This window comes from Pan paniscus, chromosome 2, assembly GCF_029289425.2.
Source record: "Pan paniscus chromosome 2, NHGRI_mPanPan1-v2.0_pri, whole genome shotgun sequence".
NCBI classification, from domain to species: Eukaryota; Metazoa; Chordata; class Mammalia; order Primates; family Hominidae; genus Pan; species Pan paniscus.
In genome coordinates, this window is record NC_085926.1 from 20,158,202 (window position 1) to 20,184,964 (window position 26,763).

The window sequence follows — 26,763 nt, forward strand, 5'->3', positions numbered from 1 at the left end:
CCTGAGGTTGAAGGAGCATGGATATCCCAGAATTAAAAGATGTTTCGTGTGGCTAGAGTGCAGAGAGGGATCAGTGTTGGAGAATGTGACTGGTGGAAAATCAGGAAGGCAGGACCTTCTGGGTGAGATTAAGGAGTTTAGATTTGCCTTTTGAGAAATCGGGGAAACTTATGCACATTAGTGAAATGAACTGAGAGATCACTCTGGCAACAGTGTGGAAGTGGGTGGGCAGCCGTTCCAGAAGGGATAGGGGAGACCACTTAGGAAGTACTGTAGTGCCCCAGATAATAAGTGATAGGGGCTTACACTAAGGTGGTGGCAGCAAATGGAGAGATGCAGACCAATTTGAGAGACATAAAATAGCTCCCTTGGGAAAAGAGGCTACTTTTTTCCAGAGAAGAGAAGGCAAAGGTTTTATATGTTTTAAAGTGTTACCATGAAGAGGGTATTGGCTGGTTGTCATCTATCTCCACAGAGAAAGAAAGAAGAAATTACCTTATCATTTAATGAGGCAGAATTTGAGATTCTTTATTATCATAACAGACTTGCCAATAGAAACTGTATAATTTTTATATGAGGTACTTTTAAGATGCAGAAATCAACCCTGGAGGCAAGGAGATGAATGCGATGATCCCTTGAATTATTTCCTACTTCAAATTATATTATTGCTCAGTAAATTTGCCTGGAGCATCATAATGTCTTAGGAATAATGGAATATATTCCATGTAAAACTCATCTCAATCTTGAGCACTGAGTATTTCCAGAAGTTTTGCTGAAGTATTTTCACATTTTATAAGTGTGAGAAAGAGAAAAGCAGACCCTGACAGCTGGAAAGTGTCCTGGCACACACAGCTGGACCATGGTGTTGCTGAACATAAACACCAACACTGGACAAGGCCACTCTGTGACCATGGTGGACCAAGACCAAAACAAAACCACTCTATAGTCAGGGCTGAACACAGACAAAAACATGAGCATTATCCAAACCACAAAAATGGCCAAACATCTCCATATCCCGGCTGATATAACTGACTGCCACTTTAAAAAAAAAACAACAATGACAGCTTTAGCTTCACCCCAATCATCTCATCATCTAAAACAGACAAGAATTAAGGACCCAATCACAGAATTACTCCACTTCCTGATAATGTCCAATCCAGAGCACAGCCCTGCTTTCTGGAACTCTTCCCCAACTCACCTAATCAAACTCTAATCCTAATAATAAGCTCTTTCTAATACCTCTTACTGAGATTGCCCCATATTTCCCTGCATGGTTCTCCATTGCTACAAGTCAAGGATCCCAAATTTGTTCAACTGCAGATGTGTTCCTGGCAGTCTTTGGCTGGAGGTCATTGGCAAGTGTAAGGAACAGACTGTAGGTTTTGTTCTTTTTCTCCCCCTTTTGTTATTGGAATAAACATTTTGAATTTTCTATGTTCTGCTGTATCATATAGCTGATTATCTTTTAATTTCCTCTATGATTCCTTGATATGTGTAAGGTCACAACATTCTGGCTTTTTAAAAACCTTGTAACCCACTTCTTTGCCTTTCTATATCGTCAAGTTCTTATATCATGGGAAACATAATCATTGACAAAAAATCTTTGACTTTTTTGTTACCACTTTCAAATAGAAAAACTATTACGGAAATGATATAAAAAGTATAATAATTTTAACAACTCAGCCAAATCATACTGCTTGTTTGTAATTATAGCGTCTTCCCTTATCCTCAAGGGATATCTTCTAAGCCTACTAGTGGATGCCTGAAAACTCAGTTAATACTGAATGCTACATGTACTATGTTTTTTCCTATGCGCACATTTAATTTATAGTTTAGACATAGTAAGAGATTGATAAAGGTAACTAATAATAAAATAGAACAATTATAACAATATACTGTATTAAAAGTTATGTGAATGTGATCTCTCTCTCGCTCTCTTTCTCAAAATATTTTACTGTACTGTACTCACCCTGCTGTTTGGCCACTGATACCTGAAACCATGGATAAGTGAGAGACTACTGTGTAAGGTTATTCTATTTGAAGCAAAAGTGGCTTTGTGTATGTGTGTTCAAGAGTCTTAGTTTGCCCTTGTTTGTGGGATATTTCAAAGATACTTCAGTCTTCTGTATCTGTGTATGAGTATTCGTTGATGATGCTCATTATTCATTATTTGTGCATGGGCAAACTGCTGAATAGTGACTTCGTATACATAGCTTTCTCTTTTAGCTACCTCTCTATGTAGAACACAGTACTCAGCAACGTTTTGTTTATAGTAGATTTGGGACAGACTTTGAGAGGAATTTGGCCATCTGTAGGTACCTACATTAAATGGCTCTCTGTGTTTGGGGAATGTTGCTGTTGAGAGAAATACTGCAATGTCAAGGACTTTATTTCAGAAATACACAAGTCCTCACTGCAATTCGTATCACATTCTGGTGAAATATAAATGCTCAAATAAAAGCGTAATGTTTATCTGCATGTATTTTTTGTTCTGCTTGTGTAATTAAAGTGACCATGTACTCATCATTCACATGCTTTTCTTAAGTCAGTGAACACTCCCTTCATACCCCTGTGTTTTTCTTGATGGAATGCTTTCCCTTTTATGAATCAGAAGCAGTCAGAAAAGGTGAAAGAAGGAGGTAGCTGAAAGAAGGAGGCAGCAGGGAATTATTATATGACACTGGTTGCTAAATAATAACTCTACTGCATCATTTTACCATGCTTTTGGGATCAGAATGAAGATGAGGTAAAGGAGGCGGTCTAAGAAAAGACCAATTCTTTTTGCAGCCCAAACTGTTAATCACATTCTACTACATAGTAATTAGTATCTTGAATACTCCTAGGATGTTACTTCTATTTTGACAGAAAGAAAGGACACCAAGAATGTGGAAAATAATTAGATATGATCAAGATTTGGAACACCTAATAGAAAATCATTTCTATTTTATTTCTTGAGAGAATATGAACATTGCTTTTTTTTTTTTCTGAGATGGAGTCTTGCTCTGTTGCCCAGGCTGGAGTGCAGTGGCGCGATCTCGGCTCATGGCAACCTCCGCCTCCTGGGTTCAAGCAATTCTCTGCCTCAGCCTCCCAAGTAGCTGGGATTACAGGCGCCCGCCACCACGCCCAGCTAATTTTTAAATTTTTAGTAGAGACGGGGTTTAACCATGTTGGCCAGGCTAGTCTTGAACTCCTGGCCTCAGGCAATCTGCCCACCTTGGCCTCCCAAAGTGCTGGGATTATAGGCGTCAGCCACCGTGCCTATAATTTTTTATAACATTGCTTTAATAAATTAAATAATTTAAATCTTTTGAACAGCCATGAATAGCAATTAAATGTATTTGTTAAATTATTTATAATTCATTAATTCTCAAATATTAAATGTTAGCCTACAAAAAGTCACTTTTAAATTATTAAATCTAACGTTTTAAGAGTGGAGTTGGTTTTACAATTTGGAAACTTTTTTTAATTAATAAACAGATCACTAAAGGTTTTCTCCTGGAACAGTTTCATAAGGAAGAAGAATTACACAATCACTCTGTCACCCAAGCTGGAGTGCAGTAGTGGGATCATAGCTCAGTGTAGCCTTGAGCTCCTGGGCTCAAACGGTCCTCCTGTCTCAGCCTCATGAGTAGCTGGGGCTGCAGCTGCATGCCACCACACCAGACTAATTTTACTTTTTATTTTTTGTAAAAATGGTGTCTTGCTATGTTGCCCAAGCTTGTCTCATCTTTTTAAAGGATGTTTCTGTTTTGTTTGATTTATGTTACATTGTTTACCTTTTTTGTTTTAAAACAATTTGAAATTTACAGAAAAGTGCCAAAGGTAGTACAAAGGGCCAAAGAGCTGTTTATATCCTTCAGCCAGATTTCCCAATTGTTAGCATTGTCCATATTTGCATCCTCTTTCTCTCTTCCTCTACACACACACACACACACACACACACACACACATCACATCACATCACTGTAGGTTTTTCCCCCTGTGCCACTTGAAAATAAGTTGCAGACAAAATCTCTTAATATTTGGCACATATTTACAGTTCCAAAATCAAAATTATGAAATCAACATTTATCTAACACTACCATCTAATCCACAGATCCCATTCAAACATTGCTTATTTTCTCCAAAATTTTCTTTGGAGTTTCAGAATCCAATCAAGGGTCATACATTTGTTACTCCAACTTGGAACAGTTCCTAAATCTCCCTTTCTTTCATGACGATGACATTTCTAAAGGGTAATGCCATTTACAGTGCAGAATCTCTCATGACTTAAAATTTTGACTTTTGTATATGTTACATAATACAGATGATTTGTCCGAAGAATAGCACGTGTGTAACTTGTAAACAAATAAATGGAGGTACATATTTAATTTTTTTTTAACCAGTGGTGATACACGTAGATAAAGGGTTGGAGATCACTTGCTAGGTGATTAACAAGAGTAACCAGCCACTGTCTAGAAACTGGATAATAGAAGAAGAGAATGGGCAGTTCATCTTGAGAATTGTTGTGGGAGACCAGGAGCCTTGAGCTGCTGAATCTTGGTTCTGGATAAGTACATTATTTTAAGCCTTGAATCATTATGTGTTCGGATGCTTCATTCTAATATAAAAACTTGGTGTAGCATTTTGTGATATAGAAATTTGAAACCTATGTTTTAAATTATTTGAATAGTACTTGATTCTAATGGCTGTCATAGTTGAAAAAGTTCTTCTAAAGACATGTACGCCCAAATGGAAAAAGTGTACCTTTGAGTATGCATTCCAAATTGTAATACTTATTATTTTTTAAAAAAATTTTATTTTATTATTTTTTAAACTTTTATTTTAGATTCGGGGGTGCATGTGAAGATTTGTTACATAGGTAATCTTGTGTCACAGGTTATTTCATCACCCAGGTATTAAACACAGTGCTCAGTAGTTATCTTTTCTGCTCTTCTCCCTCCTCCCTGCCCTCAAGTAGACTCCAGTGTCTGTTGTTCCCTTCTTTGTATTCACGAGTTCTCATCATTTAGCTCCCACTTATAAGTGAGAACATGTGGTATTTGGTTTTCTGTTCCTGTGCTAGTTGGCTAAGGATAATCATCTCCGGCTCTATCCACATTCCCGCAACATACATGATCTCATTTCTTTTTATGGCTGCATATTATTCCATGGTGTACATGTACCACATTTTCTTTATCCAGTTGGTCATTGATGGGCATTCAGATTGATTCCATGTCTTTGCTATTGTGAATAGTGCTGCAGTAAACATTCACATTCATGTGTCTTTATGGTAGAATGCTTTATATTCCTCTGGTTATATACCCAGTAATGGGATTGCTATGTCGAATGGTAGTTCTGCTTTTAGCTTTTTGAAGAATTGCCACACTGCTCTCCACAATGGTTGAACTAGTTTACACTCCACCAACAGTGTATAAGTGCTCCCTTCCCTCCACAATCTCACCAGCATCTGTTACTTTATGACTCTTTAATAATAGCCATTCTGACTGGTATGAGATAGTATCTCATTGTGGTTTTGATTTGCATTTCTCTGATAATCAGTGATATTGAGCTTTTTTCATATGCTTATGCTTGTTGGCTGCATGTGTCTTCTTTTGAAAAGTGTCTGTTCATGTCCCTTGCCCACTTTTTAATGGGGTTGTTTGTTTTTCTTTTGTAAATTTGTTTAAGTTCCTTATATAAGCTGGATATTAGACCTTTGTCAGATGCAGAGTTCACAAATATTTTCTCCCATTTGGTAGATCTTTTTCCTCTGTTGATAGTTTCTTTTGCTGTGCTGAAGCTGTTAAGTGTAATTAGATCCACTTGTCAATTTTTGTTTTTGTTGCAACTGCTTTTGGTGACTTTGTCATGAAATCTTTGCCTGTATCTGCGTCCCAGATGGCATTGCTTAGGTTTTCTTCCAGGGTTTTTATGGTTTTGGGTTTTAAATTTGTTTTTAATCCAATCTTGAGTTGATTTTTGTATATGGTGTCCATATGCAAAAGTGTCCAGCCTCAGTCTTCTGCATATGGCAAACCAGTTATCCCAGCACTACTTATTGAATAGGGAGTTGATGTGGTTTAGCTTTGTGTCCCCACCCAAATCTCATCTTGAATTGTAATTCCCACGTGTTGAGGGAGGGACCTGTAATTCCCACATGTCGAGGGAGGGAAGTGATTGGATTATAGGGGCAATGTTCCTTGTGCTGTTCTCATGATAGTGTGTGAATTCTCTCAAGCTCTGATGGTTTTATAAATGGTAGTTTTTCCTGCACTCTCACACTCCTCTCTCATCTGCTGCCATGTAAAACGTGCTTCTTTCGCCTTCTGCCATTATTGTAAGTTTCCCGAGGCCTCCCCAGCCATGTGGAAGTGTGAGTCAGTTAAACCTCTCTTGTTTGTAAATTACCCAATCTCAGGCAGTTCTTTGTAGCAGTGTGAGAACGGACTAATACAGGAGTCTTTTCCTCATTGCTTGTTTTTGTCGGTTTTGTTGAAGTTCAGATGGTTGTAGGTGTGTGGCCTTATTTCTGGGTTCTCTGTTCTGTTCCATTGATCTACGGGTCTGTTTTTGTACCAGTACCATGCTATTTTGGTTACCATAGTGCTGTAATATAGTTTGAAGCTGGGTAATGTGATGCTTCCAGCTTTGCTTTTTTTTAGTTAGGATTGCCCTGGCTATTGGGGCTCTTTTTTTTGGTTCCATGCGAATTTTAAAATAGTTTTTATTTTTGTCAGTTCTGTGAAGAATGTCATGGTAGTTTGACAGGAATAGCATTGAATCTGTAAATTCCTTTGGGCAGTATAGCCATTTTAATGATATTGATTCTTCCTATCCGTGATCATGGGATGTTTTTCTGTTTATTTGTGTCTTCCGTGATTTCTTTGAGCAGTGTTTTGTAATTCTTATGATAGAGGTCCTTCACCTTTCTGCTTAGCTGTATTCCTAGGTATTTTATTCTTTTTGTGGCAGTTGTGAATGGGATTGCATTCCTGATTTGGCTCTTGGCTTGGCTGTTGTTGGTGTATAGGAATGCCAGTTATTTTTGTGCATTAATTTTGTATCCTGAATCTTTGCTGAAGTTGTTTACTAGCTGAAGGAGCTTTTGGGCTGAGACTATGGAGTTTTCTAGACATAGAATCATGTTGTCTGCAAACAGAGATAGTTTGACATATTCTGTTACTATTTGGATGACCTTTATTTCTTTCTTCTGCCTGATTACTCTGGTTAGGACTTCCAATACTGTGTTGAATAGGAGTGGTGAGAGAGGGCATTCTTGTCTCATGCTGGTTTTCACAGGGAATGCTTCCAGCTTTTGCCTATTGAGTATGATATTGGCTATGGGTTTATGACTTTTTTTCAATATCTAGTTTATTGGGAGTTTTTAACATGAAAGTGTGTTAAATTTTACCAAAAGCCTTTCTGCATCTGTTGAAATAATCATGTGGTTTTTGTCTGTAGTTCCCCATTGAGTATGATATTGGCTATGGGTTTATGACTTTTTTTCAATATCTAGTTTATTGGGAGTTTTTAACATGAAAGTGTGTTAAATTTTACCAAAAGCCTTTTCTGCATCTATTGAAATAATCACGTGTTTTTTGTCTGTAGTTCTGTTTATACGATGAATCACATTTACTTGCATATGTTGAACTAACCTTGATTTGCATGTATTGAACCAGCCTTCATCCCAGGGTTGAAGCCTACTTGATCATGATGAATTAGCTTTTTGTGCTGCTGGATTTGGTTTGCAAATATTTTGTTGAGGATTTTTGCATCAATGTTCATCAATGATATTGGCCTGAAGTTTTTTGTTGTTGTTGTGTCCCTGCTAGGTTTTGGGATCAAGATGATGCTGGCCTCATAGAATGAATTGGGGAAGAGTCCCTCCCCCTCAGTTTTTTTGGAATAGTTTCTGCAGGAATGGTACCAGCTCTTCTTTGTACATCTGGTTGAATTCAGCTGTGAATCCATCATGTCCTGGGCTTTTTTGTTGGTGGTGAGCTATTTATTACTGATTCAGTTTTGGAGCTTGTTATTGGTCTGTTTATGGAATCAGTTTCTTTCTGGTTTAGTCTTGGGAGGGTATGTGCATCCAGGACTTTATCCATCTCTTCTAGGTTTTCTAGTTAGTTTGTGTAGAGGTGTTTTTAGTAGTTTGTGATGGTTATTTTTATTTCTGTGGGGTCAGTGGTAACATTCCCATTATCATTTCTATTTATTCGGATCTTCCTTCTTTTCTTTATTAGTCAAGCTAGCAGCCTATAGAGCTATTAATTTTTTCAAAAAATAAACTCCTCAGTTCATTGATCATTTGAATTTTTTTGTGTGTATCTTCATTTCCTTGAGTTCAGCCCTGATTTTTGTTATTTTTCATCTTCTGCTAGCTTTGAGGTTGATTTTTTCTTGCTTCTCTAATTCTTTCAGTTGTAGTGTTAAGTTGTTAATCTGAGATCTTTCTAACTTTGTGATGTCAGCTAATTTGTAATACTTGTCTTTCAAAGCAAATCCAAAATTATGTAAATATTTCTGTTGAAAAAATAACTAGAAAATTTTTGCTTATTCAAGCTCTATACTTTAAAAATTTAACATGTAGGTTTAACATGCACTAAAATTTTAATATTCTTAACAAGTTATAATAATTTTCCAGGTTTCTTTTTTTTTTTTTCTTTTTGAAACAAGGTCTCACTCTGTCACCCAGGCTGGAGTGCAGTGACATGATCATGGCTCACTGCAGCCTCAACTTCTCAGGCTCAAGCAATCCTCCAGCCTCAGCCTCCCTAGTATCTGGGATCACAGGTGTGTGTTACCACACCTATGTTTTTATTTTTATTTTTTTTGTAGAAATGAGGTCTCACTGTGTTGCCCAGGCTGTACTCGAACTTCTGAGCTCAAGTGATCTTTCCACCTCTGCCTCCCAAAGTGTTGGGATTACAGGCATGAACTTGATTTAATTATCCCACAATGTATATTATATATATTGTGGGATATATAATAACATCACATTGTACTCTATAAATACATATAATTATTATTTGTCACTTAAAAATAAAATAAATTTAAGAAAAAAAGGCCTGGCTAGCTTGCTGCAAGGTGAGACAATACTGACAGGCTGTCTGAGCTCCCCATGGGATTGGTTGAGGACACTGTGGTAACTGCATCAGAGTTCATCTTCTTCCTCTGCTCATTCCTGCTTCCTTCACTTTTCCTTGGCTGTTGAGCCTGAGGGCACTCCCCGATATAATTTTTTTCTTTTTTTCTTTTTTTAATCACTGCTCATTGCAGCCTCAACCACCCCGGCTCAGGTGATCCTCCCATCTCAGCCTCCTGGGTAGTGGGGACTATAGGTACCCACTACCACGGCTGGCTAATATTTTGCATTTTTTTTGTAGAGGCAGGGTTTCACAATGTTCATCAGGCTGGTCTCAAACTCCTGGGGTCAAGCTATCCTTCTGCCTCGGCCTCCCAAAGTGCTGGGACTACAGGCATGAGCCACTGCCCCCGGTCCCAATATCATTTCTATATGCAGCTCTCCATGTCAGAATTGTCTTTCCAAAAAACTTGATCTAAATTAGTTACATTCCATAAGAGAGTGCAAAGAGTCCTCTAAAATTTTAAATGTCTTGTTTTTATAAAACTAACCTCACCCATAACATCCTGTAGCACTTTGCTGTCTTCAGGCTTCACCATATTTTTCATGACAGCTCACTTGTGAGTGAGAAAGAAAATGTATTTCATGTGGGGTATTTTATCTATATCCTTGCTTGGGAATTTAAAAAATTCCAATTCAAATAGTTGCCCCACAATTTTTCATGTATCATAGTTTTTCTAAAAGAAACCATTTATTATTGAAGGAAAATATTACTTGTTTTTTTTTTAACAGCTCACATACAAAAAAAAAGGCAGTTATTCATGTGTTTTATTATTGGGAACAGAATCCAGAAAATACCATAGCTAAAATGTGTTAGAAACATCAGTGCTTCATCTAAATATATAGCAAACTTTCAACACTACATAATTTGTTCCAACATTTGTTTCTGCAATCTACTATAATGTTTTCTATGTATCATCTAACAATATTTGCTGACAAAGAAATGCATTTAGGCTTCATCATATGCTCTTTCTTTTGTATTATTTCAGCCATTTTTACCGTGACAGAAAGAACAAGTGTTGCCCCAATGGACGTGGCTGTGCTTTTTACCTTTGCTTTAAAATGAGAAATCTCTAAAGAAGCTTCTACATTTTTATTACTATATTTCATGATACTTTGTAAAATTCTATATTAGTGTTGTGTGACTTTATAAATCCCTGAATAATTGTAGTAGTTTTTCTTTAGATTTGAAATGCTTAGTTTGCTTTTCTTTTTCTTTTATTCATCAGTTTGGTGAAAAAAGGGATGCTTAGTTTTAACACATCCTGCTAAATTTGTGGCATCATGCCACCATTTTCTACTTCTATTTCCGGCAATATGGCAAATTATTTTACCCAGAAAGCTTCCTGATTTCCTTTCCTTTCCCTTTTCTTTTTCCCTTTCCTTTCCCCCTTCCTTTCCTTTCCCTTCTCCCCTCCCCTCCCCTCCCCTCCCCTCCCCTTCCCTTTTGCAGACAGAGTCTTTCTGGGTCACCTAGGCACAATCTCGGCTCACTGCAACCTCGGCCTCAGTTCTCCTGCCTCGGCCTACTGACTAGCTGGGACTACAGATGTGCACCACCATGCCCGGATAACTTTTTTTTTTTTTTTTTTGGTATTTTTAGTAGAGACAAGGTTTTGCTACGTTGGCCAGCTGGTCTTGAACTCTTGGCCTTATGTGATCCAACCACCTTGGCATCCTAGAGTGCTGGGATTACAGATGTGAGCCACTGTGCGCAGCCACCAATATCTTTCTTTAAAGCCTGTAAAACCCTGAGCATTGGCGAAGTAAATGTAAAACCTCTTTGAAGGAACATCTTCAATCCCGATAGAATTACTGCCAATAGAATCCTGCTGCTGAAGATTTCATAATACAAAATTGCAAAATACATAAGAAAACAACATGCCACAATTGAGAATCAGCATACATGATAAGCTTTAGTAATATACTATCAAAAACATAAAAGAACTATTGAATAGCAAAGAGAAAATAAATATGCATAAAATAGTTAAGGATATAAATAGGAAATCCAAAGCATGAAAGAAAAAAAACACTATCAAAAAGACCAAGAAAATTTAAAAAAAGAAATACATACAACCAAATTGAACTTTTAGAAATAAAAAATATAGTCACTGATATTAAAAACTCAGCAGACAGATTGAAAAGATTTGACTCAGCTGAAGATGGAATTAATACACTAGAAGATAGATCTGATTGGAAATGAAATTGTGATGCAGTTTATTTTATTATTCCTTTGGACATTGTACCTTGCTCATCTGGCCACTTCTCTGAAGTGAAAGCCTGTTGCCTGTTTTGAGTTAGCATCCCTTTCTCTTTTCTGCTTTAGTGTGCCAATCTTGTATTTCTGGCTCCTTCTCCTCATGAGTGAACCATTTGCCAGAGATATTCCTACTTGTAGCGTATATGAGTACTCTTAATGAATCTGCTTCCTTTTTGATAAAGTGTACATTTTTTCCCCTTCCCTTCCTTCCTTCCTTCCTTCCTCCCTCCCTCCCTCTCTCTCTTTCTCTCTTTCTCTTTCTTTTCTTTTTCTTTCTTTCTTTCTTTCTTTCTTTCTTTCTTTCTTTCTTTCTTTCTTTCTTTCTTTCTTTCTTTCTTTCTTTTCCTTCCTTCCTTCCTTCCTTCCTTCCTTCCTTCCTTCCTTCCTTCCTTTCTTTTCCTCTCTCTCTCTCTCTTTCTTTCTTCTCTCTCTCTCTCTCTCTCTATTGACAGGGTCTCACTCTGTCACTCAGGCTGGAGTGCAGTGGTGTGACCTTGGCTCACTGCAAACTCTGCCTCCCAGGCTCAAGTGATCCTCCCACCTCAGCCTCCCAAGTAGCTGGGACTACAGGCATATGCCACCATACCCAGCTAATTTTTGTATTTTTTGTATAGACAGGGTTTCACCATTTTGCCCAGGCCGGTCTTGAGCTCAAGCGATCTGCCTGCCTCAGCGTCCCAAAGTGCTAAGATTACAGGTGGGAGCCACCATGCCTGGCCTAATGGTACATTTTCATAATATTGAAAGAAGTTGCACTTTACATCACTGAGCCAGTACTAGTCATCAGGGAGGAAAGTAGGAAATCTAGAGTTAGGCAAATAGTCTTGGTTTTTATTAATAATAAATTATTTATTAATAATAAAAATAGATAAAACATATTCTATAAAATAGGTATTCTAAATTTGCTTACTAACCTGAAAATATTCTAAAACATAATCAAAATAATTTTAAATAATTATATTAAAAAGTGTGGCTTTATGAATTAAACTTTTCAAAAGAGAAAGTTACCCGAACTATCTGTGTCATACACACACAGATATGTATGCATGTACACAGACATACATATAATTTACTCATAGATCAGAGGAATACTATAGACAGAATGTATATAACTTATTCTAGGCAAGTTAGATTAATGTATGCTATATTAGTCAAGGTTCAGTGCAAGAAGTAGAAACAATTGTAGATATTTTAGGCATAAAAGAATATTTCATAAAACTTCACCAACTATCAGGTGCACCCTTATTTCTAAAAAATGCTAAGTGCTATTAAGCTATGCCAAACTGCCTTAATGATAGTCTTGAATTAGTTGGTCACATCAGAGTGACAGGGTCTCACTCTGTCACTCAGGCTGGAGTGCAGTGGTGTGACCTTGGCTCACTGCAAACTCTGCCTCCCAGGCTCAAGTGATCCTCCCACCTCAGCCTCCCAAGTAGCTGGGACTACAGGCATATGCCACCATACCCAGCTAATTTTTGTATTTTTTGTATAGACAGGGTTTCACCATTTTGCCCAGGCCGGTCTTGAGCTCAAGCGATCTGCCTGCCTCAGCGTCCCAAAGTGCTAAGATTACAGGTGGGAGCCACCATGCCTGGCCTAATGGTACATTTTCATAATATTGAAAGAAGTTGCACTTTACATCACTGAGCCAGTACTAGTCATCAGGGAGGAAAGTAGGAAATCTAGAGTTAGGCAAATAGTCTTGGTTTTTATTAATAATAAATTATTTATTAATAATAAAAATAGATAAAACATATTCTATAAAATAGGTATTCTAAATTTGCTTACTAACCTGAAAATATTCTAAAACATAATCAAAATAATTTTAAATAATTATATTAAAAAGTGTGGCTTTATGAATTAAACTTTTCAAAAGAGAAAGTTACCCGAACTATCTGTGTCATACACACACAGATATGTATGCATGTACACAGACATACATATAATTTACTCATAGATCAGAGGAATACTATAGACAGAATGTATATAACTTATTCTAGGCAAGTTAGATTAATGTATGCTATATTAGTCAAGGTTCAGTGCAAGAAGTAGAAACAATTGTAGATATTTTAGGCATAAAAGAATATTTCATAAAACTTCACCAACTATCAGGTGCACCCTTATTTCTAAAAAATGCTAAGTGCTATTAAGCTATGCCAAACTGCCTTAATGATAGTCTTGAATTAGTTGGTCACATCAGCCTTTTATTATTTGAAGTTATTTTACCTATTTTGTGGGATTTGGTTATTTCTACTGCTTTTGGTTGCATTACTTGACATGAGATAGGCAATTCTTTTGCACATATTTAAGTAATGAAATTGGGAATCTCTGTTATAAAGCAGGGGCTGGCAAATTATGGCCCATGGGCTAAACCTGTAAATAAAGTTTCACTCCAACACGATCATGCCCTTTTGTTTATCTACTATCTCTAACTCCTTCTACAGTGGCAGAGTTCAGTGGTTGTAGCAGAAAGGATTGTATGACTTGAAAGAAAAGGTGGGCCCTTTACAGAGAAAAAGCTTGCTCAACCCTGCTACAGGGAAATATATATCATAATAGGAGCTATCATCTCGATATTGTGGTACAACTATGCTAAGTACTTTATGTGCGATAGAAGTCTCTTATCCAAGAGGGAAACAAATGTTAGTTGATTGACTGATCCATTCAATCAGTCAACAAATATTTATAGAGTAACTACCATCTGACGAGAGACATATTCAAGGAATTTGAAATATAAGGCATTAAAAGACAAACAAAAATCATTGTTTTTATAGAGCATACACTCTAATTGCCTGTGAGAGGCCAGGATAAGGGTCGATAAAGAGGATTTAGAAGATGACTGAATTAATATGTAAAACAAGTATTATGACAGATCATGATAAATGCATGTGAAAAGAAATGCAGGAGAGGTAGTGCTAGAGGCAGGGCTTCAAATTACAAAAGAGAAATCAGTTATGACATTAGTCTGGGCAAGGACTTTTTGGAAAAGATGTCAAAAGGGCAGGTAACAAGAGCAAGACTAGACAAATGGGACTACATGAAACTGAAAAGCTTCTGCACAGCAAAAGAAAAAATCAACAGAGTGTGAAGAGATAACCTACAGAAATGGAGAAAATATTTATAAACTATGCATTAACTAAGAAGTTAATATTCAGAATACCTAAGAAACCCAACTCAATAGCAAAAAAAAAAAAATCGATCAAAAATGGGAAAAAGCTCTGAATAAATATTTTCTAAAAGAAGTCCTACAAATGGCCAACAGGTACATGAAAAAATCCTTAACATCACTAATCATCTAGGAAATACAAATCAAAACCACGATGAGCCATCACCTCACCCCAGTTGGAATGGCTATTATCAAAAAGACGAAAAATAGCAAATGTTGACTCATATATGGAGAAAGGGGAACTCTTCCTGTACGCTGTTGGTGGGGATGTAAATTTGTACAGCCATTATAGAAAACAGTATGGAGATTCCTCAAAAAATTACAAATAAAGGTGGATGTGGTGGCTCATTCCTGTAATTCTGGCACTTTGGGAGGTTGAGGAGGGAAGATTTCTTGAAGACCAGCTTGGGCAAAATAGTGAAACCCTGTCTATGCAAGAAACAGAAAAATAAGAAAAAACTAAAACTAGAACTACTATGTGATCCAACAGTCCTACTACTGGTGTATATCCAAAGGAGATGAAATCAGTATGTCAAATAGATATCTGCACTGCAATGTTTATTGCAGCACTATTCATAATAGGCAAGATATGGAATCAATCTAAATATCCAAATATCCACCAATGGATGAATGGATAAAATGTGGTATATATACCTAATGGAATACGATTCAGCCATAAAAAGAGTGAATTTCTGTCACTTTTAACCACATGGATCAAACTAGAGGACATTAAGTGAAATAAGCTAGGTACAGAACAACAGATACTGGGCCCACGCAGTGGCTCATGCCTGTAATCCCAGCACTTTGGGAGGCTGAGGCGGGTGAATCACGAGGTCAAGAGATCGAGACCATCCTGGCCAACATGGTGAAACCTCATCTCTACTAAAAATACAAAAATTAGCTGGGCGTGGTGGTACGTGCCTGTAGTTCCAGCTACTTGGGAGGCTGAGGCAGGAGAATCGCTTGAACCTGGGAGGTGGAGGTTGCAGTGAGCCGAGATTGTGGCACTGCACTCCAGCCTGGCAACAGAGCGAGACTCCGTCTCAAAAAAAAAAAAAGAAAAAGAAAAGAAAAAAGAACAGATACCTCATGATCTCACTCATATGTGAGATCTAAATAACTTGATCTTATATAGAAGTAGAGAGTAGAATAGTGGTTACCAGAAGCTGGGGAGAGTACAGGGAAGGAGAATGGTGGGAGATTGGTCAACAGGTACAAAGTAACAGGTAGGAGAGGAGAAGTTAGTTCTGGTGTTCTATTGCTTAGTAAGATGACTATAGTCAACAATAATGTATTGCATACTTCAAAATAGCTAGAAGAGTGGAGTTTGAATGTTCTTACCACAAAGAAATGACAAGTGTTTGAGGTGATGGGTATGCTAATCACCCTGATTGATCATTGTACAATATATATACACATTGAAACATCACACTGTAACTCATAAATATGTGCAATTATTATATGTCAATTAAAAACAAAGAGAATGGAAAAGTCAGAAAAGTCTCACAAAGGCAATGGTATTTGAGTGAGGACCTGAGGGAGGTGAGGACAAGCCATGAGGATATCTAGGAGGAAAGCATTCCAGGTAGAGGTAGCAATCACCTCACAGGCAACAAGGAGGGGAAACGTCTTGCGGTTTTGAAGAAAAAGTAAGAAGGCTTGTATCTTTAAAGTGAAGAAATAAGTAGAAAATAAGATCAAAGAGGTAAAAAGAAATGGTGCAGGGTCCGTGCAGATTATGGACTATTGTGGAGATTTTAGTTTTTGTTGTGGGTGAGTTGGGAAGCCATTGGAGAGTTTTGAGTGGAGGAGTAATATGAGTCTACTGAACTGGATACCTCTGTTGCTTTGTGGAGAAGAGCTGGAAATGGGGCAAGACAGAAAGCCATTAGAAAGGGCTTAGGAGGCAATTAAGGAGCATTTGCCATAACGCACCCAAGAGCTGGGAGTGCCTTAGACCTTTGCAGTAGTGACAAAGATGGTAAAAATCCATATAAAAACTTTTCATGGTGGAAAACAGAATATGTATGGAAGTGAAGAGAAGAATATAAGAAACCCCTCCAACTTCAAAAAAATTAGTAACTCAGGACAAATTTTCTCTTGTTTATTACCTATTCAATCCTCCTACTATATTATTTTGAAGAAATCTCAGACAGTTTTGGATGTATTTAGAAGGTAAAGCTGATAGGATTTACTGCTCATTTGGAGGTGGGGAGTAGGCTTCAAGGAAGACTCCTTGAGTACCGGGAAGGAAAAGCTGAGATTTACTGAGATGGGAAAGACTAAACATGGGGCAAAGCTTTTTATGATGTTTATGTTGGGGGAGTGAAAATCAGGAGTTTGGATTTTCATGTTATAGTTTTGAGAATTTATTAGCTATTCAAGAGATGAGATATATATCTCCAGACTTCCTAGTATGATAATTTGGGGGATCTTTTTGATTGGCACCTGCTGACCTCACGCATTACATTTCCTTCCAATTCCCCACAGGAATTGGATCCTCTTTTGTTTTTTTGAATGTCAATGATTCCCAAATGTTGCTGCATGATAGGACCACCTGGGAGAGACTTAAAAAACTCTGATGTGCAAGTTGCATCTCAGATCCACTGTATCTGAATGTCTGAGGGTGGATCCAGGCATCAGTACTTTTAAAAAGTCTCCAGATGATTCCAGTATACAGCAAAGTTTGGAAACACACTGCTCTAGTTCCAGTATTGCAAAGCGTGGTCCCCATCCAGCAGATGTGGTCCTTCAGCCAGCAGTGTTGGCAACACCTAAGAATTTGTTAGAAATGCAAAATCTCAGGCCTCACCCTGACCTACTGAACCCAAACCTACATTTTAACATCTTCTAGCGGTTTATATTCACATTAATGTCTGAGAAACACGTCTGTCTTTTGTTTTTATGCCTTTGCAGAAGTTGTCTTCTCTGCCAAGTTGCCTGCCCACCCATCCTGCTGCCTCATTCCCATTTATCCTTTAAGATTGACCTCAGCCATTCCCTTCCTGGAAGGCTTTCTTATCCTTCCCACACCATGCTCAGGCTATTCTTCTGGGGACACCCTCTATTTACCTTTATTATATCTTTTATTACAGCTTACTGTAATTGTTGGTTTAGCAGATAGTCTCTTAGATTTTGTGTCCACAGTGGCAGAGATCCATATTCCTGGTAATATGTGCTCAGTCAGTGTTTGTTGAATGGAGCAGCTAAGGCAGGAATTGGTCAGGTGGGGCTGTCACAGGCCTACATGGCAGGGCACTGAGTCTGTCAGATGAAACCACTGGAGACACTGGCTCTAATGAGCAACAGCCCTAGTGTGGGTGAGCTCTGTTCTTTGAGCTGCATGAGACTATTGATTCTCTTTTATCTTCTGTGTTATGGGGAGAAAGACTGTGGCTTACAAGATGTGTGCTCATAGCCTGAACTTTTTTTTTCTTTTATTATTATTATACTTTAAGTTTTAGGGTACATGTGCACAATGTGCAAGTTAGTTAAATGTGTATATATGTGCCATGCTGGTGTGCTGCACCCATTAACTCATCATTTAGCATTAGGTATATCTCCTAAAGCTATCCCTCCCCCTCCCCCCGTCCCACAACAGTCCCCAGAGTGTGATGTTCCCCTTCCTGTGTCCATGTGTTCTCATTGTTCAATTCCCATCTATGAATTGAGAATATGTGGTGTTTGGTTTTTTGTTCTTGTGATAGTTTACTGAGAATGATGGTTTCCAATTTCATCCATGTCTCTACAAAGGACATCATTTTTTATGGCTGCATAGTATTCCATGGTGTATATGTGCCACATTTTCTTAATCCAGTCTATCATTGTTGGACATTTGGGTTGGTTCCAAGTCTTTGCTATTGTGAATAGTGCCACAGTAAACATACATGTGCACGTATCTTTATAGCAGCACGATTTATGGTCCTTTGGGTGTATACCCAGTAATGGGATGGCTGGGTCAAATGGTATTTCTAGTTCTAGATCCCTGAGGAATTGCCACACTGACTTCCACAATGGTTGAACTAGTTTACAGTCCCACCAACAGTGTAAAAGTGTTCCTATTTCTCCACATCCTCTCCAGCACCTGTTGTTTCCTGACTTTTTAATGATTGCCATTCTAACTGGTGTGAGATGGTATCTCATTGTGGTTTTGATTTGCGTTTCTCTGATAGCCGGTGATGGTGAGCATTTTTTCATGTGTTTTTTGGCTGCATAAATGTCTTCTTTTGAGAAGTGTCTGTTCATGTCCTTTGCCCACTTTTTGATGGGGTTGTTTGTTTTTTTCTTGTAAATTTGTTTGAGTTCATTGTAGATTCTGGATATTAGCCCTTTGTCAGATGAGTAGGTTGCAAAAATTTTCTCCCATTTTGTGGGTTGCCTGTTCACTCTGATGGTAGTTTGTTTTGCTGTGCAGAAGCTGTTTAGTTTAATTAGATCCCATTTGTCAATTTTGGCTTTTGTTGCCATTGTTTTTGGTGTTTTAGACATGAAGTCCTTGCCCATGCCTATGTCCTGAATGGTAATGCCTAGGTTTTTTTCTAGGGTTTTTATGGTTTTAGGTCTAACGTTTAAGTCTTTAATCCATCTTGAATTAATTTTTGTATAAGGTGTAAGGAAGGGATCCAGTTTCAGCTTTCTCCATATGGCTAGCCAGTTTTCCTAGCACCATTTATTAAACAGGGAATCCTTTCCCCATTGCTTGTTTTTCTCAGGTTTGTCAAAGATCAGATAGTTGTAGATATGCAGCGTTATCTCTGAGAGCTCTGTTCTGTTCCATTGATCTATATCTCTGTTTTGGTACCAGTAGCATGCTGTTTTGGTTACTGTAGCCTCTGTTGCCCAGGCTGGAGTGCAGTGGCGTGATCTCGGCTCACTGCAAGCTCCGCCTCCTGGGTTCACACCATTCTTCTACCTCAGCCTCCCGAGTAGCTGGGACTACAGGTGCCTGTCACCACGCCCGGCTCATTTTTTTTTTTTTTTTTGTATTTTTAGTAGAGACGGTTTCACCGTTTTAGCCAGGATGGTCTCAATCTCCTGACCTCATGATCCACCCGCCTTGGCCTCCCAAAGTGCTGGGATTACAGGCATGAGCCACTGCGCCCAGCCCATAGCCTGAACTTTTAAGGTATACCATCTTCATAGCAGTGATAGGGAATGAGGGATTAGCATAACTTGAATTCATTCTAAATTTTATTAAAATTGTTTCTTATGATAACTTATTTTCCTAATTTTTAAAGCAGTACATAGAAAAGAACAATGAAAATATAAATTATTTGCAACTCTAAAACAGCAAAAAAGAAAATTATTTTAGCTTGTGCCTTTCTAGTATTAATATTAAAAAATACTACATTTGTCGTATAAGGACCCACATCATCTGATACCTTTAGTACCTATCTAACTTTCTTTTCTCTCACTTGTTTCCTCTTCTTTAGACACAGTCACCTCATTGCTGTTGCTTATGCACCTCAGGCACACCCACCTTCAGGCCTTTGCTCTGGCTGTCTTTTCCAAGTGGGGTAATCTCCCTCATACCTCCTCGCCTTCTAGTCTGTGCTCAAATCCCACATTCAAAAATTGCCTATCCTGACCACTCTATTTAAAACTGCAACCCATTTCCACATTTCATCCCCACCTCCAATGCCTGCTTCCAATCCCCATTGTCCTGCTTCACTGTGCTTTTCTTAACAGAATTTAGGATTTTCTAACAGACTATGTAATGTACTTATTTTATTACGTCTATTATTTATTGTCATTGTTGATTCTCTACTTCCTCCCCATTTAATCTTCAAGGGCAAAAGATTGTTATGAATTTAATAGTGAGTAGAAGCTCAATAAATATTTGTTGATGGAATGAATGAATATATAATTGTATCTAAAATAGTAACATAGTATAACTATGTTTTGTGTACTGTTGTTTTTAATTTAGCAATATACAATTGTTGTACTGTATTGTTAATTTAGCAATATACTGTGTCTATCTCTTCACATAAATTAATATTCTTTGACAAATCTATATCCCTGAATGTTTTTACAACTCCAAACAATTTCTGTAAGCATTATTAAGCTCCAGCATCAGTAAAGATTTGAAGCATTAGTAGGGAGAAGCTGACCACATCCCATTCATTTATTCAATGTACACACACGTGGCCTACTGTATGAAAAAATAGTGGTAGAGAAACTGAGAAAATAAAAACCCAAGTTACATATATTGAAATAAGATTCTTGCAGGCAAGATTCTTGAAGCTACTTGTGACTTTACTTTTCTTTATTTCTTTATTTTCTTGACTTTATTTTTCTCTTGTCATTAGTACATGGTAGATTCTCTCTCCAGCTCTGTTTGGAGTCAACCCATTCTCACTGCAGCTCTGTTTGGAGTCAACCTATTCTCACTTCCAACTTGCCTTGGAGGCGTCTATAATGAAGCTGCCCCTCTTCTGCACAGGACAGCAAAATCAGCAGGCTTCTCTTTTTCATAGCTGCTGATTCTGGGCAGCTGTGAGAATCTGGCAGCCCCTGTTTCTGTGGGTGACTGGTCCTCTGGTTGGTGGCAAAATAACTCCAGACTAAAATGCACTTTTTATTCTTAGATATCAGTCTCAGATTTAGGGGGAAATTGTATGTCATAGAGAAGAAAGAGGCACAAAGTCTTGTGATTAATGGAAAGAAAGAAGTTCATTTTGCCTCTAGTCCCTTTCTTTGTTCCCTGATCCAGCTTATTCTCCCTTATTCATTGTCCTGCCCCTGACCATTGTGATTGTGTGGCCACCTATGGCTTTTTCATTTATTTACCAGCATGGTTCACACATTCCAAATGACAGCAGAGACATTAGGAGCCATAACTCACCCAGCAAAAATGGCCAGTTTTCTTATTGTTCTTCTTTGGCATTTGTGTTACTTTGAATTACTTGTCTAGCTAATTATCCCAGGAGACAGTGAGCGTTAAGGACCTTATACTTGACTACAAACGAAGTCAGAGAAGGCTAGCATCTATTTTCAGAAATGAATTTTTAAAAAGTGAACACTTCTGAAGTGCACATTACTCTTTTCCTTAGGATGAAGAAACATCCTGAGAAGGTTGACATGCTGAATGCCTTAAAGAACTTCAATTGAGATGCCAGCTGAAAGTGTAACTAGAATTTCTATGGCTTAAATAACGAGAGTAAGAGACCTCTATTGTTATGATTCTGCCAGTTTTTTTCTCTTTCTCTTTTCTATGTTGTGTATTTGTCATCTTTTTTTGAAATACTGTATTTCAATAACTATTACTTCTTTCAGTCCAAGGAGATTTCTGAGAAGTCCTACTTGGGATGAAAAGATGGACTTACATAATAAAATATAATTTATAAAGATAATTTGAACATAAAGTAGATCATAAGACTATCTTTCCTAGAGTTGGAAGATGAATTTGGTAAGTCTGACGTGTGGATAAAAATTATATATCACATATTTCTTAGAAATCAGAGTAGATATCAGTGTTCTTTCTGATTAGTCCAGATAATTAGGAAAGAAGTAGAGGGAGAAAAACTCTAGAAGTAAGAAAGTTTGATTTCATGTGTAATCAGAAGAAATATTCAAGTAATTTATCACTAATTCAAATAGTCAAGAAAATTCTAGGAAAAGCCCTAGGAAGCATAATTAGCTATGCTGAGAGTTGAAACATTTGCAAAATGTCCCAGTTATAAATTGCTATTTTATTCCCCCTGAGACCTGAGCAATGCTTTACCAACAAATCCCTAAAGACTTTTTAGCAAGTCTTAACATGAAATACTTGTACTTGATGCAAGACTTTTCACCTAGAAAGAAAAGTGGCCGGCTTTGGAAGGTTAGCTTCTTACTTTTTGAAAAGCTTTCTGGAACTCTGCCACCTACACTTTCTGGGCTTCATTTACGCTTGGTGAAAAATGGAGGGATTGTACCTGTCACCCACTTGTCTCCCAAGGGTGTTACAGAGTATCTAGAGAAAGTCCATTTACCCACAATCCTGTGCTGTGAATGACAGGCCGATGGGCCTCCCTGGCCCAATAATGTGTTCTTGGTCTCTGCTGCTTCAGGTAAGGGAATGTCTTATTATCCCCCAATCTCCTATTGGTAATATTTATTTGCTACAGTTCAGACAGCCCTTGATTGAATACTGAACTCAAATACTTACCTTAGACAAGAATCTTGACCAGAGCAGTCATTTCTAGGCCTGGTTGCCATAGGTTCTCTTCACAAAGCATACTGGGAATGGATGAAAAGTTCTGATATTGCAGCTTCTGGGTGTGCTCAGGACTCTTCTTCGCTATCATTGGTTGTGTCTGAGACTGTCTAGCTGGGCAGATTTGGTTGGGGTAGTGGGTGAGGGAGGGCTAGAACTGTGGGATGCTTTTTTATTTCCTAAATTTCCTTCCAAGAACCTCTAGAGTCACTGGAATTCCAGCCCTGTGGCTTTGGTTAGCATGTGGGGGAAAGTTTACCTTCTCATTCCTAGAGCTACATTAGGGGAAACAAGCACTATGCTGTTTGGGGTGAAGTTGGTATTAATTTTCCCTGAGAAACAATACTGTTGATGATGGTTGGGTTCTGTGGGCCTGTTAGTTAACAATATAATTCATCTATAGTATGAGTTAAGTGGACTTGTGTGGGCTATTCTATTAATACATTGTCTGCAACATTATTTCTATGAGAATAATGTATCCTGAGTTCCAAAAAATTGACTTAAAACATTTGGAATACACACCATTACTCAGTGGGGACTCATTTGGGGCACCCATAATGGATGGTTCAGAAAATATGGTCCCTGCTGCTATTCACTAGTGCTTATCAATTTCAGTCTCCTAGCTTTAAGTTTCTTGAGAACTCTTCATTTCTTCACATGATTTAGGAGGTAGAATGTGTGCAATTTTCTAGTCAGCTGAGAAGGTTCATTCTCAATCCATTTATTTTTGTAGTTTGGTAAAAGGATATCCTTTTACTTTTTAAAATTTAAATTATGAAATAATAAATGAACATTGAATATATATATAAATTTTCTACATTCTTACCATTTTGAGGGTAAGAATATACTCTTACCTAGCAATAATCAAAAGTGTAAAAATCCTTATATAATTTCCTATATACGTAAAACTCTCTGTATGAATTCCTTATATAATGTCAACATCATTTGGTTCTGTCAATTTTTGCTTTTAAAGTTATGCTTTAGATGTAGACAAGTTAAAATTTTTCTGTTATTTTGGTGAAATGACCCTTTTAAACATGAAGTAGTAATTCTTTTTTGTTAATAATGCTTTTTGCTTTAAAGGTACTTTAATCTGATATTAATAAAACTATATCATGCAAAATTGTATATTCAGAGTTGCCTGTTATAGAGGAAAACTGGCAGCAACAAAAAGGTTTAACAATTGGACATTGGATATACAGTAAGAATATGTTCATACATTGATATACTACGCAGCTGTGTAATACAATATTATACATTATAACCTTCCTGAAGAAAAAAGCTCACAGCTGTGCATGTAGAAAAGAAAATGCAAAAAAAGAAAAAAAAAGAAGCATACTACAAAATAGCTTGTATTATAGCATGCTATTTTTGTACCTCCCAATACATATGTAAATATATGTTTAGCAAATAACCTGATATTATCCACTAGAATATAATATTGGATACTTTTGGGTGAAGAAATTATGAATAATTTTAAATTTTTTGTTCTCTTTTAAAAATATATTCCTGTGTCATAAGTTAATTATTTATTTCAAATAATGAACATATGCTACTTTTAAAAGAAATATAATATAGCCTTTTATTTGACAAAAAAGCTCTCCTATTATTCTGTAGCTTATAAACAAGAATTCTGAGCCAGAAAATTACTGTTCTTTAAAAATGTCCACGATTCTTACTTGTTTTCTTTGTAGATTTTTAAAGAAAGATAACTACTTTGAATTACATAAACTTTAATTTCTAAAACGCAAATGTCTGTGTAGAATAGTAAAATTGTATCCCATACTTTTTCAACAAAAGTAGTCATAAACTTGGAATGGAATGTGACATAATAAATTGCAAATAATTATATAAGATTTTCGATTTCAAACATACATATTAGGAAGACCAAACTGAGACTAGAATTTTAGAAGTACAAATGCAATTTTTTTTGCATCATGATTGAATAGGAAAAAAATCCCCTCAAGTCTGGCTAGCTGAATGAGCATGTTGTAAGTAGAATGCATAATTTTGTTAGTGTACCCATCAGAGGTTGGCCGATGAGTAGCAGCAATGCAGTAACAATATAAAGCTGTCACTTGGTGGAGCTAGAATACTATGTAATTCCAATATCCTCTTTCGGCAGATTTCTTGGAGAAAATGGTTTCATGGCAAAATGTAAGACTATTACCCCCAGCTGCCAAATATTGAAGTACTTAGCCTTTGGGGAATCTGGTTTTATGGTTTTCTTTATTATTGTGCCAGAGTATGAGTAAATGCCAAACTTATGGGCATTTACTGATTACAGTTAATAAATTACAATCTTTTCATCATGCTGAATTCAATGCCTTCCCCACACCCTGCCCCAGGAGTTAGTTTAAATGAATATATCATCTATTGATTCAGTGACGTTTTCACACATTTCATATGGCACTTAATAGCCCAGTATCATTTCACTTGCTATGTCAATTACTGTAAAATCAAGATGGGCTTTTAGGTAGCTTATGATGCCTGGAACAAAATGCTCAATGGATATTATACAAGTGTTTGGTGATGAATACCAGCTTCTGGGGTTCCCTGGGCAGGGTGGAAATTTTAGATCAGTTCAAATATTGACCAAAACTCTTTAGATGAAATTTTAGGGTGACCAGTAAATGAAGACTGCTATAGACTCAGGCAATCCTTCCCTGGAATGAATTTAACGCTTTTGGAAAATTCTGGATTGTAGCCATTCTTACTTTGGTCTTCCCAAAATTGAAAAATTGAAGATTTTTGCATTTGTATTTATACATGGGTGTGTATAGTTTTGTGCCTTTATCAAGGTTAAATTGTGCCAACCTTTTCTCTCAGGTACTAGGCATATTCCAAAAAGACTAATTTTAAAATTAGATTAATATCTTTCATACTTAAAAGGTGTTAGCTCAGATAAAATTATTGCATACCTTGACTATGTGAATGGATGCTGAAATTAATGTATTTATGGATCATTATGTTGACATGTGAAGAACAGTAATTGAGTTTTTTGTATTTTTAACTTTATAAATTTAAATTAATTTTTTTTTTGAGACAGGGTTTCACTCTGTCATCCAGGCTGGACTGCAGTGAAGCAATCACAGCTCACTGTGGCCTTGACCTCCGGGTTCAAGTGATCCTTCTGCCAGACCTTGAGCCACTGTGCCCAAATGAGGATTTTTAAAGATTTCCTATTCCTAATTTGGCTGGGTTCTGATTCTCTTATACTTTTATTTTTTCATAGAAGCCTTTTTTTTTTTTGCAGTGAGAAAGATTTTATTTGACCTTAAGATAATTCTATTTGGGAAAAGTGGGGAAATAGGATAATCAGTCTTCTATTACATATTATGGTCAAGGTAGATCCAGGTTTTGTGGGACTAAAGCCTATGTGGTTTGAGTTCTTTTATGTAAAAGGATACAAAATTACAAATGCAAAGTTAAGCATAAAAGTCCACATTTATTTAAAATTAGAAAAAAGTAACCGATTGAATGATTTAAAAAGCTGGGAGAAAACCCTCAAACAGTGAAAGATTCAGAGAAATTATATTTTTATTAAATAACTGCCAACACATCTGTATAATTATTTTCCATATACCAACTTATGGTTCCATACATTCACAGTCTAATTTCTTCTCACATAATTCCAGTTTTGACTACCATAGGCATATTCATATCATGATAGGACTCTGTCTCTCACCTTTGCAAAAAAAATGCTGGATAACTCACCACAGTGGGCATTAGGAGTATTTTTGGAATCCATTTCTATACTAGGAAAGCCAGCAATAACTTAACTATACAGGGAAGTGACTGTGAGCCACATAAATAATGCACATTAAACTCAAACCAAATGTATCTCCCACTCAACATCCCAGGGTCTTGGAAGGACCCCATGCAAATGAGGGACCCTGAAACCTAAAACTCTTTAGTATCGCAGTAATTCTACCTTTTTGAAATCCTTTTATCAATAACGTACCTCACTTGATTAAAATCGTCATCATCTTTAGGGTGATTTAAAG

At 37.1% G+C, this 26,763-nt stretch overlaps 1 long non-coding RNA gene across 1 annotated transcript in view; it reads left to right on the forward strand.

Annotated features, from left to right (window-relative positions):
* Positions 1-24,379, forward strand: part of LOC117979602 (uncharacterized) — a 50,456-nt gene extending 26,077 nt beyond the window's left edge. Inside the window, exon 5 of the long non-coding RNA XR_004670473.3 lies at positions 21,612-24,379. This is a non-coding gene — a long non-coding RNA (uncharacterized LOC117979602). The remainder of the gene's footprint in view (positions 1-21,611) is intronic.
* Positions 24,380-26,763: the final 2,384 nt, after the last annotated feature.